The sequence below is a fragment of the Equus caballus genome, chromosome 29, assembly GCF_041296265.1.
Source record: "Equus caballus isolate H_3958 breed thoroughbred chromosome 29, TB-T2T, whole genome shotgun sequence".
Taxonomy (NCBI): Eukaryota; Metazoa; Chordata; class Mammalia; order Perissodactyla; family Equidae; genus Equus; species Equus caballus.
This window is the reverse complement of record NC_091712.1, coordinates 21399525-21414368: the sequence shown is the minus strand read 5'-3', so window position 1 is coordinate 21414368 and position 14844 is coordinate 21399525. Positions and strand designations below refer to the sequence as shown.

Genomic DNA, 14844 nt, shown 5'->3' with positions numbered 1-14844 from the left:
TGGATGGACCTTGAGGGTATTATGTTAAGTGAAATAAGCCAGATAGAGAAAGACGAACTCTGTATGACTCCACTCATAGGTGGAAGTTAAACATACAGACAAAGAGAACTGATTGGTGGTTACCAGGGGAAAGGGGGTGTGGGGGCACAAAGGGTGAAGTGGTGCACCTATAACATGACTAACAATAATGTACAACTGAAATTTCACAAGGTTGTGAACTATCATAATCTTAATAAAAAGTTAAAAAAAAATGCTGCTTGTTATTTTTTCCTTCTGTAAGCAAAATACTGACTGCCGAAACTAAAATTAAAACCCTTTCAAAAATAACAATTATTTTCTTCTATACAGAACATTTCCTCATTTAAATATAAGTACTATAAATAGATTTTTTCTTCCTTTTTCTTCCTTATATTTAAGGCTTTATAATCTTCTATCATTCAATGATTTTTTACATAACTATATTACATATCATACAGGCATCACAGTTCCCAGCATAGTCTTTCACAGAGTAGGCAATTAATAACTTTTGTTGAGTGTCAAATAATTATTTGTTGAACTACTTCTGTCTAACACATCCCTATAGCCACGAACACTCCTCTTTCTGGAAAAGAAAGACAAGGAGTCACAGCTTACTACAATGGTTCCGCACGCTAGAGAGTTTCAATAATTCACCACCACCTCTAGACTAGCCTCCCCCCATCTCCTCTGGAGCTCCTTCCAGTCTGTACTCAAGCCTCCTTCCAATCTGTTCTTCAATCCACAACACAAATAACCTTTTTAAAAAGTAAAAATGATAATGTCATTCCATTGCTTAAAACTTTCAATGTCTTAAAAGACCAACATCCTTTTTTTTTTTTTGAGGGAGATTAGCCCTGAGCTAACTACTGCCAATCCTCCTCTTGTTGCTGAGGAAGAGCTAACATCCATGCCCATCTTCCTCTACTTTATACGTGGGACGCCCACCACAGCATGGCTTTTGCCAAGCGGTGTCATGTCCACAAACCCCAGGCTGCTGAGAAGCATAACCTGTGAACTTAATCACTGCGTCACCGGGCCAGCCCAAAGACCAATATCCTTAACACCGCCTATAAAGCCTTATCTGATCTGGTCCCTACCTAACTCCTCACGATCACGCTCCCCTCTGCGCTCGCCATACTCTAAAGCACACAGGTCTATAACTTGTTCAAAGTCACTCTGCTTTCACTCACCTTTGGGTCTGTACATGTAATGTTCCTCTGTTCCCTCTGGTAGGGACACTCTTCTTCTTTCTCTCAAAATTTCTCGGTTAAAATATATTTCCCCTTCAGATCTCCAGATCTCAACTCCAACATTACTTCAACATGCCAGGCTAGGTGGTGGCACCTGATATACACTCTCATGTCAACATGTACTTCCCTAGATAAAATTTATTATAGTATGTGATTTATTTGATTAGTGGGAAAGGCAGACTGTAAATCTCTTAAGGGCAGAGATTACATCTGATTCACAAAACACACCCTGGCATATAATAAGCAGGAAAAAGTTGCTGAATAGGTGACAAACTAATATCTTCTGACATACTGTGAAGTATGTTACATACAACTATGCATATTTCATTTTACTGAGCATTTCCTTTGGAACTCCTACGGCTCCAAAGGGATCCCATAAAATTTTGCCAGTTTTCTTTGGGATCTTTATGATATTCTCTGATTATTCAGAAAGAAGGGGAGTATCACTAGCTTGTCTTCCCACAATTCCAAGTAAAATTTAAGTATTATTAACTATTAATTAAATATTAATTTTAATGAAACATGGAGCTGAATTAATCCAAAGACTTTTTTCATAAAAAGCATAAAAATATATAAAATGAGGAGGAAAATGCCAGAGAAACAGTTAAAACAAAAACATATCCTCCATTTTTTTGTCCCTTTCTCCCACTTTAGTTGGGTTATTTTTATTATTTTAAGACATAAATACATTAGCACAGAAAAGCAAGATATGTACTAGGGATAATATCAACAACAGACTTCTTCAATTCAAATGTGGAACATATTCAAATTAAAAATAAATTAAATGAAGGCCGGCCTGGCGGCATAGTGGTTGAGTTTGCGTGCTCCCCTCTGAGTTCGGATCCTGGGCGTGGCCCTAGCACCGCTCATTAAGCCACGCTATGGCGGCATCCCAAATAAAACAGAGGAAGATTGGCACGGATGTTAGCTCAGCAACAATCTTCCTCAAGCAAAAAGAGAAAGATTGGCAACAGATGTTAGCTCAGGGCCAATCCTACACACACACACAAATTAAATGATTACCACATCATTTTAAAATTAAAATCAGTATTTCATACTCTTTGTAAAAATCATCTAATTTGAACAACTTCCTATTAATCAAATAAATTTATTCAAGCAAATTACTAAATTATTAGCACGGGTAAAACTGGGAGACAACAGATAGATGAAACTTTTCAAACTATTTCAAAATCAGTGTTACTGAGAAGTGAAATAAGTAGAGCAATAGTAAGACCCAGAATATAGAAAACTATCCAAAACAATTAACATAGTATATGCTATGCTAAGAGAATTCCTACACAAGGAGTTTTAAATTTTTATAAAGTATTACTCAGGCTATTTTCGTCAGAGATGCCCAAAACACTTTGTGCTATACAGTGATATTTAAAATTCAGACTCTTGGGGCCGGCCCCGTGGCCAAGTAAGTGATTGGGTTCCCACAGTCCGCTCTGGCAGCCCAGGGTTTTGCTGGTTCGGATCCTGGGTGCAGACACGGCGCCAGTCATCAGGCCATGCTGGGGCAGCGTCCCACATGGCACAACCAGAGGCACTCACAACTAGAATATACAACAACTATATACTAGGGGGCTTTGGGGAGAAGAAAAGAAAAAAAAGATTGGCAACAGTTATTAGCTCAGGTGCTAATCTTTAAAAATAAATACACAAATAAATAAAATAAAATTCAGACTCTTATACCTAACACCCTTTCAGGAGTTCACAAGGCCAAAACTATTTTCATACTACTACTAACGTTATTTGCCTTCTTTTCTGTGTTGACATTTGCACTGATGGTGCAAAAGCAAAACTGAGTAAACTCCTACCCTTTGAGCATGAATCAAGGCAGTGTCACCAACTGTACCAGCAGCTAGTAGTCACTGAGTTCTTTACTGCCAACCACCCACAGGAAGAAAAACAAAGCCAGTTTCACTTAAAAATGTTCTTGATGAAGCAGGAAAAAATACTAATTTTACTAAATCTTGGCTCTTAAGATGTCTTTTAATATTCTGTGTGTCAAAATGGGAAGTATACAAAAAGCACTTCTGCTGCATACTAAGTATGATGGTTGCCTGTAGGAAAAAGCACTTGTGCAATTTATTTGCAAGCTGAATAACCCACTTCTCCATGGAACTTCAAAAATTACTTCATCGCAACTTCAAAAGACAACTGACAAACTATGGTTATTCAGCTTGGGTATTTGGTAGACATTTACCTAAAAATGAACGAAGAGAGCCTATCACTTCAAGAAAAATAAGTGGCAGTATTTGTTGCCAATAGCAAAACTTGAGCTTTCAAGCAATAATTAGAATTTTGGAAAACTTGTATCCGTCAATATTAGGTTGGAAGCTTTTCAATACTTACAGACTCTTCTGATAAAACCTGTAGTGATATTAATGAATGTGACTGTTTTCATATTGTAAAATGAAATGTGTCAACATTCAGAAGATTTACATAACTCAGTGAAGAAATATTTTCCAAATGACCAACACAACAATTTTTAACATTCACTGATACGGTTTCAGCGTCTACCTTGCAACCTACCTTTAAGAAACCACTATCTGCCGAGTTTTGATGTAGTATCAAAGAAAATTACCCACAATTATATGCACAGCCTATTAAAATCTTCCTCCCTTTCCAACTACATAACTGTATGAAGTCAGATTCTCTCATATATTTCAAAATAAAATATTACAACAGGTTGAATGCAGAAGCAGACAGGAGAATTTAGCTGTCCTCTATTAGCCAGTCACTAAACAGATATGAACAATGTAAAACAACGCCACTTTTTTCAGTCAACTTTTTTGTTTTGGACAACTACGGTTATTATTTTTTTTTTAGATTTTTTTTTTCTTTGTTGTCCCCAAAGCCCCCCGGTACATAGTTGTATATTCTTCGTTGTGGGTCCTTCCAGTTCTGGCATGTGGGACGCTGCCCCAGCATGGTTTGATGAGCAGTGCCATGTCCGCGCCCAGGATTCGAACCAATGAAACACTGGGCCGCCTGCAGCGGAGCACGTGAACTTAACCACTCGGCCACAGGGCCAGCCCCCAACTACGGTTATTTTTCAGAAAATATATTATTTATGTTAACAATAATAAACCCATTCGTGTTATTTTAAATGAATTAATAAATTTTTTAAACTTCTGTTTTAATTCTGATACAGTAAATACCGACGAATATAACACACCTGAAAGTTCTTTGGGGTCCTCAATACTTTTCAAGAGCATAAAGGAGCCTGAGACCTTCAGTTTCAGTACTGTTGATCTACACTATAGAAAATTACTGAAAGGATAAAGACAAAGATATTCTAATTAAACACATCCTCACCTATATTTCCTCTCTTCAGTAAAACTTAGAAAAATGGATTTGAATAAAAAGCTTTTAAGAATGTTTAGGAGGAATCATAGTTCATAACTACTTGATTTAAATCATTTCCTGAACAACCAATTCATTGTTTTGGTATATTACTTACAACAAAGTAAACAATTAAATGTAACATTTGCTAACAACAAAACAGAAGGAATAAGTATAAGTAAATCAGAGATTTTTTTAGAGGAAATTGAAGAACTCAGAAACAAACCCTAATAAAAATATCAGAATTGTATGGCTGCAAGTCATAGAAACAAACTCTACTAAAAACCATTAGAATTGTCACTTTGGACATAATCTAGTCCAAACTCATCTTATAGAAGATAAAAGAGTAAAGGCTGGTTAAAATACAACTAATTCATGATAGAAAGAGAACCAGACCCAAGCTTCCAGATTCCTTGTACAGTTCATGTAAACTTTTGAGAGCTTACATGCCAGGCACTGGGGAGGCACCGAATATGTGGAAATAGACAGGACAAACTTGGTCCTGCTTTCTTGGAGACCAGCATCAAGTGTCACACAGGTATAATGAGCACTACAGAGGAAACAGATAGAATTCTATGGAAGGACGTAACAGGGTATAAACTCACCTGGTGGGATAGGGAAGAGGTCTCTAAGGAAGTAACCTCCTTATTATGGTCACCCACCAATCCTCATCTCTCCCCCTCCTTCACTAAGGACACTAGCTTCTAGCTCACTAATTCACCACTCTTTCTATCATTATTCTCGTGATGGCAACATTCACTCAGATAATCCACCAAAAACCCTTGCCTCTCAGCCACCTGACCTCCTGAACTCAATTTTTTTCTTCACCACCGTCAAAAACTCCCATGGTCATCACTAATAATTATACCACTTCCAAAAATCTAGATTTCTAAACACCCAACTTCTATCTCTGCAGTTTACTCTAGCACCTCAATTTCAACTATCCTTTGCTATCACAGGACTTCCTACCCACTAATCCTACCAGTTTTTCACTATCCATGTCCCAACTAAGATGTGCTATAAGCATAAAATACACATCAGATTCCAAAGGCCTAGTACCAAAACAAGAATGCAAAATATTTCATTAATAAACTATTTATGTTGACTGCTTATTGAAACAAATAATTTTGGAGGCACTGGGTTAAATAAAATATGTTAAGAAAATTAATTTCAACTTGTTTCTTCATACTTATTTTAGTGTGGCCATTAGAAAAATTTTAAATTATCTATGTGGCTCACGTTATATTTCTGTTGGACAGTGCTGATCTATTCTGTGATGACTCCTAAACGTTGATCTCCAACTCCGACTCTTCCCTAAGCTCCAGAAGACTATCTGGCTTGTCTATTTGGTTGTCTAATAGGTATCTCATACTAACACGTCCACAACAGTCCTCTGGATGTTCTCCTGCCCATGGGCTGCCACATCCACTGACAGGCTCAGGAAAGAAATTTAAACTAGGAGTCATCCTTAGGTTCTTCTCTTTCCTCCACACCCCACAGCCAATCCACCAATAAGTCCTGTTCAGTTCTGCCTTAAAAAAAACCAACCTCTTCCCTCAATTCCTCACCCCACTGCTAAGTACAAGCGATTGTCATTTCCTGCCTGGACTACTACAATACCCTCCCCTGCTGGCTGATTATTCTCTTGCCTTCCCTTCAGTATGTTCACCACTCAGCAGTCTGAATGATTCTTTTAAAAAGTAAATCAAGTACTCTAATGATACATTTAGAATAAAATCCAGCCTCTTTTTAAGGCCTTCAAGGCCCTATGTAATCTGGCCCCTGACCAGCTCTCTGACCTCTTTCCCACCAGCTTCCCTCTCACTAACTACCCTCCAGCCACATTACCCCTAGAAAACTTTTTCCCATCTCAGAGTCTTGCACTTCCCTTTTCCTTAGATCTTCACATGGAAGATGCCCTATCCACCTTCCAGGTCTTGGCTCTGACGTCACTTCCACAGAGTACCACGTCCTAACTTTCCTAGCTAAAGAAGACCTCCTTCCCAAGCCTAATCTTTTGTATTCTGTCACCTCATTTAATTTTCTAAACAGTACTTCTCCCTATCGAAAACAGTCCTATTTTTTGGTGTTTCTACCCGTCCTTTCCTCTCTATAATAACTTCCTTAGAGTAGAGACTTTGATTTTATTTCTGGGACCTAGGATAGTACCTGACACATAGTAGGTACTCAAAGTATTTTTATTAAATGAAGAATGAATGAAAGAATATAGTTATTCTTCATCTGAACTACAAGACTAGACAAACGAGTAATATTCAGGCTGAGAGGAATGAGTTCTTGTCAAAGAGAATAACATTTGCAAAGGCAGAAAAGAATGCAATTTCAAAACCTGAAAGGCCAGTATGAGCGACAAGACGAGGGCAACGGGCAGAATGCAGCAAGATAGAAAGACAGGAACTGTTCTATACAGGGCCTCTGAGGTCTCACTGTGAGACTGTCTATTTATGGGGAATCACTGAAGGATTTTTAAGCAGGGGAGTGACATGATCAGATTTCTATTTTCAAAGTACCACTCAAGAACCCGTGTGGATAATGGGGATATGGTCAGAGAGGGATATGTGGTGACGTAAAGAAGACAGTTAGAAGCTGGAGGCAGCTGCCCAAGCTTTACACTGGGGTGGTACAGTGGAGACGGAACAGACAAATTAAAGAGATATTTGGGAAGAAGCATCAACAGGACCTGTTACAGATAAATCAGTGGTGGTTGGGGGGCAGGAAGGAATAATGGATGAAGTCAAAGGGGAATTTTCTAATATGGGAGAGACTTGAGATATTTCAATTCTGACTACACAATTTCAGGAGAGAGAGAAGGAATAAAGATATAAGAAGGGTGCGGTTTCTGAAAAGGCAAGAGAGGATGGGACCCAGAGCAAAGATAACGACTGACCTCAGCTAGGTAGAAGGACACTTCACCTCCATTATAACAAGAAGGGAGTAGGATGGAGGAGGATGCCAGGAGGCCTGGAGATGTAGTGGTAAGAAATTATATGTCTCGTATAATAAGGTCTATTTTCTCTGTGAAATAAAAGATGAGAAAAGAAAGAGATTTTACAAGGAAAGAGAAAATTTAAAACAATTTATGGTAGGCAGAAGAATAAACTAACATGGAAAATACAGTGGGATTGCTGGGCTATGTTGAGGGTGCATTTTGAGTGGTAACCATGATTTTCAAATGGCACTTAGAGGGGCCAGCCTGGTGGTGTAGTAGTTAAGTTTGTGTGCTCTGCTTCGGGGGCCTGGGGTTCGCCAGTTCGGGTCCTGGACATGGACCTACATACCACTGATCAACACATGTTGTGGCGGCATCCCACATACAAAATACAGGAAGACTGCCACAGATGTTACCTCAGAGACAATCTTCCTTACCAAAAAATTTTAAAAAATAAAATGGCACTCATGAACACTTTCCACTACACAGCCGTCTTTAATATTTGTCATTACAAGTCTTAAGTTGCCAATATTTGAACTACAAAGTATCTTTTTCCTTATGATGCATTATATGCATTTCTGTTGTTTAAGTGGAGGGCATTAATTCCCCATGGCCCAAACAGAAATAGTTCTCAAAAAGTACCACACTTGCCTTTCCACAAAACGAAAAAATAAAACTTACCAAATGTAGTTTTATCACACCATGTAGAAATGACTAATAGGAATGAAATATAAAGCATTCAGGAAACAAATGACTTAAAGGTAAACTGAAGTTTTTCAGTAATATCCTTTTTCATTAACATAGTATTTTTGTTCCCTTTAAGTTTCAAGGAGATAAATAATAAAAATTTGCTCCAATTAAAAGCAGCTGAGAATATCCAACTGCACATCTTGCACACTACACTTCATCTAAGCTCTGAATAGGAGCATAATTCACATGTCACTTGATAATTAGATAATCTCACAGAACTGTTAAAATTTTTTTGGTTTTTAAAATATACTATGATTGAAATACTTTCTGCCTTAAAACAGCATGTATAAACAATATGAGTTTATCAATTGTACAGCATAAAGTTTAGATACATTCTTTAAAGGCTGTACATAAGGAGTGATATTACAAGGGACTTGTCCTGTCCAAATCATACATATTTCTAGAAAGTTTAACACTTGTACAATTACTTTATTTAATCTTACTTTGGTAATAAGGGGAAAAATAAAGCTTATATATAAAGTGAAAAATTAGGCTCCAAGTCTTAATTTCTGGCAATTCACACTGAAACTCTGAGTATATGTCCATGCCTGGGATTCCCTCATTACACTGCAGTACAGTGTAGTATAAACTCAAAATTATCTAAGTGCAAACTTAGATAATTATATATTTCACTACAAAATACCACTACAAACCACTCCTAGGTATACATGCAGAAGAAGTGAAAACAGGCACTCAAACAAATACTGCACATGAATAGTCACAGTTGCACTATTTAGCTACTACAATAGCGAAAAGGTAGAAACAACACAAAGGTCCATCAACAGATGAATGGATGAACAATTTGGTATATCCATACAGTAGAATATTACTCAGCCATAAAAAGGAATGAAGTACTAATACACACTACAAAGGGAATTAACCTCAAAAACACTAGCTAATGTAAGCAAAAGAAGCCAGACGCAAAGGCCACATATTGTATAATTCCATTGATATGAAATACATAGAAGAGAGAAATTCACAGGGACAAAAGCAAATTGGTGGCTGCCAGGTGCTAGAGGAGTAGAAAAGGGGATGAACTACTTAATGGGTACGGGGTTTTCTTGAGGGGTGATGAAAACGTTCTGGAACTAGATTAAGGTAGTGTTTGGATAACACTGTGACTGTACTAAATATCACTGAACTGTACACTTTAAAATGGTTGGTTTTATATTATACGAATTACAGTTCGATAAAAAATTCATTATGAAGCACATAATATAATTAAATTCCAATCAACCTGCAACAGGAATCACTAACAAAATTAGCTGTAAATTAAAAACACATTAACTATTTGAAAGCTCTCTACTCTTTTTTGTCACAAATGAATCATAATATCCATTAGCTTTTTTCCCATATACAGAAGTAATGCAATAGATCTAATAAGGCTTCATCTTTAGAGATACATATTAAAATATTTAATGATGAAATGATACGTCAAAGATGAGCTTTACAACAATGGCAGGGAGATACGAGAGGAAAACAGATGAAAGGAGACTGGCCATGAGTTGATACTGTTAAAGCTAGGTGGTGAACATATGGGGGTTCATTATACTATTCTCTCCATTTCTGAGTATGTTCGAAATTTTCCGTAATGAGTTTTTAATTACTATGCTAATAATTACTAAAATAAGACTCATAATTCATTTCCTTATATTTTAAGCTATACTTGAGATGGTCCTACCAATATTCTTTAGTCAACATAAATCACAACTCCACAGACATCTGCTGAACTTGCTAAGCACAGATGCAGATGAAAATCAGAATCTACTTGATAACAAACACACATTATTTTCCCTAGGACATTTCGTTTTGCTTTCAGAATTTCTTCACAAACATTATTAGTTCAGTACCAACTACTTCTGAGAAAATATTTTGTAAAATGGAGAAAATTAGTAAATCCAGGGTTAACTGTAATTATCTGGATTGACACAGTGGTAACACTAAAAAACTTCAAGTCTCCTTACTAAGGAATTAATGTTTACTGTTAAAATGATCAGGTCAGCTATTTCCTTTAAAAACAAAGTCCTACAACTGTCATTTTCCAAGAGTCTCATCTTCTCAATGTTGTACTTTCAAAAAAAATCTCTTATTTTTTAGCTTGGTGTTTTATTAAACATCAAGGTCTAAAAAGTTTGTAGTTCTGGGGTTTGACTATTATTTTTTCTAAACTCCAACCATAACTTCAATAAAAATTACAATCAACACAAAAAGACATTGGAAAAAACATACAGCTCCCGCAAAATTCACACTGTTTAAATGCCCCCAAATTAGCATTTAACTATTATTTTTACCTTACTTTTCATAGCAACACTATTTTTATGGAATTACATCTACATAATCTCCTAATGCTTGATCCCACCTCTTCTCCCAATATTCCTTCCTTTCTGGCTAATATACTCTTGTCTGTTAATTCACAAATGTCTAATTCCTAGGACATAATTTTACCCAAGGTAAACAGAGTTATTCTACACAGCCACAGACCAGACCTCCAATTACCCAAAACCTCTTTTCCACTATAAGGAGTATTAAGATTCTTCATATCAGAGGCCGGCCCGGTGGCGCAGTGGTTAAGTTCGCACGTTCCACTTCTCGGCGGCCCAGGGTTCACCGATTGGGCTCCCGGTTGCGGACGTGGCACTGCTTGGCACGCCATGCTATGGTAGGCATCCCACGTATAAAGTAGAGGAAGACGGGCACGGATGTTAGCTCAGGGCCAGGCTTCCTCAGCAAAAAGAGGAGGATTGGCAGCAGTTAGCTCAGGGCTAATCTTCCTCAAAAAAAAAAGATTCTTCATATCAGACCCAACCAGAGAAAGCAGAAGCACGCAGGAAGATTTACAAAAATGTCCTTATCCTGAGGGATTATTTCAGCAGCTTTCTAAAAAATCCTCTCCAAAAGTCACAAACATGCTAAACCGGAAGATCAAAACAGACCAGGACTAGACCATAGTATAGCATATAAAGTTCTTATTGGTATTAAAGTTACAAAAGGAAAAAAGAAAGAGGACATTAGTTTTAATACAAATAACATACAGCCCTAAAGAATACTCAGTATTCTTGACAGTATTATTAATAAGAAGTGATATGATGTTCCATCCTTATGAATGGACTTTCCTAAGACCTAATATGCCAAGTCAGATCCTGCCTGCTTGACAGCAGCATTAATAATCATGTTGCAGGCCAGCCCCCATGGTCTAGCGGTTAAGTTCAGCATGCTCTGCTTCTGTGGCCCGGGTTCAGTTCCCAAGCACAGACCTGCATCAGCCGTCTGTCAGTGGCCATGCTGTGGTGGCAGCTCATATAGAATAAGAGGAAGACTGGCAGTGGATGTTAGCTCAGGGCAAATCTTCCTCAGCAAAAATAAATAAATAAACAAACGTGACACGGTATGGGTCAGTCTAACAAACAACTGATGATCTTTAATAAAATTATCTAGGTGGGGCCAGCCCAGCGGCGCAGCACTTAAGTGCACACGTTCCACTTCGGCAGCCTGGGGTTCGCCAGTTCAGATCCCAGGTGCAGACATGGCACCGCCTGGCAAGCCAGGCTGTGGTAGGCGTCCCACATATAAAGTGGAGGAAGATAGGCACGGATGTTAGCTCAGGGCCAGTCTTCCTCAGCAAAAAGAGAAGGATTGGCAGCAGTTAGCTCAGGGCTAATCTTCCTCAAAAATAAAATAAAATAAAATAAAATAATCTAGGGGGCTGGCCTGGTGGCGTAGTGGTTGGGTTCATGCTCTCCACTTTGGCAGTCTGGGGTTTGAGAGTTTGGATCCCAAGCGCAGACCTACACACTGCTCATCAAGCCACATTGTGGCAGCATCCCACATACAAACTAGAGGAAGACTGGCACAGATGTTAGCTCAGCGACATTCTTCGTCACCAAAAAAATCTCTCTCTAAAATCCTGTTTTATTTGGTTTTTAAATTGAGATATACTTTACATATAATATTATATTAGTTTCAGGTGTACAACATGATTCAGTATTTGTATGTATTGCAAAATGATCAACACAGTAAGTCTAGTTAATAGTAAACATCCATCACCACACAGTTACAAACTTTTTTCTTTTTCTTTCATGTGGTGAGAACTTTTAAGATCTACCCTTAGCAACTTTCAAATATACAGTACTATATTAACTATAGTTACCATGCTGTACATTACTAAAACCCTGTTTAATTCATTTACATTTCCAACCTATAGCTCTAATTTTTTTTAAGGTATGCTTTTTTTGTGTGTGGTGAGGAAGACTGGCCCTGAGTTAACATCTGTTGCCAATCTTCCTCTTCTTTTTTTTCCTTTTCTTCTTCTCCCTAAATCCCCCCAAGTACATAGTTGTATATTCCAGCTATAAGTCATTCTAGTTCTTCTATGTGGCACGCCACCACAGCACGGCTTAATGAGCAGTGTATAGATCTGCACCCAGGATCCAAACCAGTGAACTCCAAGCTGCCAAAGCAGAGTGTGAGAACTTCACCACTATGCCACTGGGATGGCCCCTAATCTCTCTAATTATGATAGCCACTCTTTCACTCAAACCTCAAAGTGCAAGTCTAACAATTCTACTATTTCCAATCTGTCCTAGTCTCCTCAATCATTCTGACTATTTCTTCCTGAATGTGATTTGTGTGGAAATCAGAACTATTCAAAATATTTCAGGACATTTTTTGTTTTGTTAACTTCTACTAATTCTTCTACAACTTTTCTTATCACAACTGCAAAGCTGAATCAGACTAGAAAAAAACAGTCAAGGATGCATAGGAAAGGAAAAGAATCCACTGAGCTCGGTGAAAAACTAGCCTATCATTCCCATAATTCAACACTTCAAGTGCCAAAGCTGCCATCTTTAGGCAATGGAGGCAAGTCCCCAAATTACAAACATACCTGTTCTTATATTTACAACTTGACACCCAGAAGAAACAATGGTAAAAGAGCTGTCAGGTTCCCAGACATGCCCAACAAGAGTCTATTTATCCCATGACATTTCCGAACTGGTCTGAGCTCTAGACTCATTCGTGTCTGGAGACAGTGCCATATGGAAACAGCATAGCCTGTGGGGCCTGTCAGAGTCAGGCAGAAATCCTGACTGCCAATTACTAACTGTAGGATCAAACAAAATTCATTTAACTTTCCTCAGTCCTGATTTCCTCATCTGCAAGAGGATACTGCCAGTCACAGAGAGTTTTTGTAAGGATTAAAGATAATACAAATCAATCAGCCGAGACTGTGACAGAGTAATTATATTGCTCACTTCCCTTTTCTGTTACCCTCTTTGCACACTCTTTTTATCCCTTTTGCTGCAATAAGCACCCCATTCAGTACTCATTAAAGGGAATTTAGGAACAGGATACGGAATCAGAAAAATCTGGCTTTGATTCCCAGCACTATCACATACAAGACATGGAACTCTAGGCTATGCATTTAATGTCTCCGAACCTCAGATTGTTCATCTGTCTTAAAAAAAAAAAGAAAAAGAAAAAATCATAGAAATATTATAATTGTACTTCTTGTAATAATTAAGTGACACGGTTTATAAAATGGGATAAACTGTACAGTACCAGAAACGTTAGCCTTTACCTACTCCAAACGTTCCTGCTCGAAAATTACCTGCCCTCCAAGATCAAATGTGTATAAGGAGGAAATGAGAATAATCTCGCGCTACCAGGGGAGGGGGAAAGCGACCTAAAGTACATGGCTCACTGAGGATATGCCCTTCACACTCTCAGATTTTAGAATATACTTGTTAATCCAAATGAAGGTGTTGTTGAGGGAATTCCAGATAGAAAGATTAGACTGAATTTAAAAGTTGAGTTGTATGGAAGACTTTTCTGTCCTTACCCAACCCAGCAATCTGCACGCTGAGAAACCTTTCTTAAGCCATTTCTACTCCTTTTCACCCCTTCTTATTCCCCAAAATAGTTCCCAAGACAAAGGCAGTACGGACCCCAAAGGAGAGCAAAGAGAACTGGTCAGATGAATAAGTGTGTTCAAGTTGGGGAGTGACAGTCCTTAACAAAATCCACCAGAAAAATTCAAATGAAAGATGGAAAAGGCAAAGATTTTTCTTTACGTCTATATAAACACTTTCTATTTTGAATATTATTTCCCCATAACAATTTTGTTATTAATAACACAATTTAATAATTAAAGTCAAGGACCCAAAGAACTAATAAAGTGCCCAAGGACTCAACTGTATTATAGCCAAAAGAATCTGTTGGCTAAACACCTTACCTGAACAGGACTGAACTTCCAAACTGTAGGAAAATAACAAAATGCAAACTGAATTCTCAGGATAAAAATCACCCAAGCAATAACTTGACTCACCCCGGGTATAAAAAATTCTCAAAACACCAAGTGACCGTGTACTTTCCCCGAGAAGAGTTATGCGTATGCGAAGTCTTGGTTCTAACCCAATCAGGATCACAGAAGGGATACAGAAAGATCTCAAAAGACATCTAAATGGTTATTTCTAGTACTACTGGTTCCCTATTCACAGCACCAAAGCTAGCAGCACAGCACATCATGAAGTC

At 37.9% G+C, this 14844-nt stretch overlaps 1 protein-coding gene and 1 long non-coding RNA gene across 24 annotated transcripts in view; both read right to left on the bottom strand.

Moving 5' to 3' along the window:
* ABI1 (abl interactor 1) overlaps window positions 1–14844 on the bottom strand; it is a 152212-nt gene that overhangs the window by 99023 nt on the left and 38345 nt on the right. The window lies entirely within an intron of this gene.
* On the bottom strand, window positions 1278–4550 carry LOC138921332 (uncharacterized). The gene is made up of 2 exons (XR_011433836.1): window positions 4453–4550; window positions 1278–1395 (listed from the first exon to the last, which is right to left on the bottom strand). It is a non-coding gene; the product is annotated as an uncharacterized lncRNA (long non-coding RNA).